General features: G+C 13.4%; 1 protein-coding gene across 6 annotated transcripts in view; it reads left to right on the top strand.

The window, feature by feature from the left end:
• The window catches only part of LOC102680870, an 8,864-nt gene that overhangs the window by 2,060 nt on the left and 4,558 nt on the right, over positions 1 to 2,246 (top strand). The window lies entirely within an intron of this gene.

Genomic DNA, 2,246 nt, shown 5'->3' on the forward strand with positions numbered 1-2,246 from the left:
TATAAATAATATAAATATAATATAATAAATATATATAAATAATAAAATAATAAATATAATAAATAAATATAATATAAAAAAAATCAATAAAAATTCTATTGATTTATTTTTATTAATGTACTTAATATTCATTGTTTAATTATATTCTTATGTATTTTATATAGCCATTTAAAAATTGTAATGCCTTTTATGGATTTATGATAATAATTAAATAAAATGATATTAAATAATAATTATATATACATATATAAACATATCTGTGAATGTTTATTAAAAATGTAATCCATATTAAAAAATTCAGATATAATTATAAAGATTTCTTTGATTATTTATCTGATTAATTATTTTATTATATAATCAATTACTTAATTACCCATAAATTTAAATATATAGAAATGTAAATATATAGAATTAATATATATGTTAAAGAATTAAATACTAAATACTTTTAAGAAAATATTTTATTAATTAATTGATCTGAAATTATATCTTAAATTTAAATAAGCTTATGCGTTTATTTTAATTTATTTATGCAAATATATAGTTTATATATATTATCATTATTCTATAATAAAAAAATTAATATATATATATAATAAATTTATATATTATTATATATATATATATATATATATGTATCATAATCTATATATATTAATTTAAAAAAAAGATTTAAAAATATTGGCTTCTAAAATGAATATTTAAAGAAAATGAAGAAATAAAAAAGGATAATTATAATGCAAACTTATATTATAATATATATATATGCATAATATATAATGCAAATTTTATATAAACTTTAATTATATAATCATTCCTAAAGAATTATATATAATTCATATATTCATATATATCTGTACATATGTACGTAATTTGTGAAACATGATAAGACATGTATGATAAAATAATATATATTTTATATTCAATTCATATATATTTATATGTTGATGGCACATATATGTTCTTTAACAAATATAGAAAAACTGATATATAAATCGATTTATAAATGATATATAAATCGAAAAAATGTAAACTTCTGGTCAATACTAAAGATGTATACGGCTATAGCTATTACATAGACGTTCAAATATTAAAATGAATGTGAATTTTATCAAATATATTGGATATATTGGATATAATTTATATTCCATGTTCCATTATAAGTTAGACAAAAAAATTTAATTCTATTAATATTTTTAAAAAAGAGTTTTGAATAAATTTAGAAAAGATGAAAAAAAATTATTATTTTTTTTTAAATCATATATTATATTATATTAATATATTATATTTCTTTTTTTACATTCAATATTAGTTATATATTTAAGACATATTCAGTCATATATTTAAATTCATTCAATTATTATAAATATATTAATTCTATATCTACATACAAAAAATAAAAAGAAATAAAATGGAAATGAATCAAAAAAATAAAATAAGTTTATATAAGAATACCATAAATATATATATAAAAAATCATTATAAAAACAAAATTCTATTTTTAAAAATTTTTTTTTAATATTGTATATAATACATTTTTAAATTTGAAATTTTAATATTATGGATCAAATATTTTTTTCGAATTGATCACAAGATCATGATTTTCAATTTTAAAATTGAATAATTTGCAAAATTTGAAATTAATTTATTAATCTCTGAATTGATCGTTTTTTATCTTTCTGTCTTTTTATTGTTCTCTTATATTTCATAAGTTTTCTACGTATTGTTTTAAATCTGATTTATAAAAATAAGAGATTTGAAAATAATATATATTTATACTACATGACTTAATATATTTTTTATAATCATATTGATTATAAATTTATTGACAAAAATTACTTTGTTGTTTCTCTTGACTTAATCAAACTTTAAAAATATATATATATATTTATTATGTTAATATATTCGTGAGATATCTTTGTAATACTTAAGAATTCTTAAAATTAAAATAAATTTTAATACAAAATAAATATAAAAGTATAATATAATATAATAATAAATAAAATTAATACAAAAAATTTGATTGAATTTATTTATTAAATTATAAGCAATTTAAGTTTGCATTAAATAAAGTGACAAAAGCAAAGCGAGATGACGATAAAATGATGAGAATTGTTAATTTAATTTCGTTTCTTTATTAAATTTATGTTATAATCTTTTTATTATTATAATTATTAATATTATTTATATATATATAAACGATATTATGTTATATATAATAATATATAATAATTTGAAGTAAAACA

This window comes from Apis dorsata, unplaced genomic scaffold (assembly GCF_000469605.1).
Source record: "Apis dorsata unplaced genomic scaffold, Apis dorsata 1.3 scaffold_1001, whole genome shotgun sequence".
Taxonomy (NCBI): domain Eukaryota; kingdom Metazoa; phylum Arthropoda; class Insecta; order Hymenoptera; family Apidae; genus Apis; species Apis dorsata.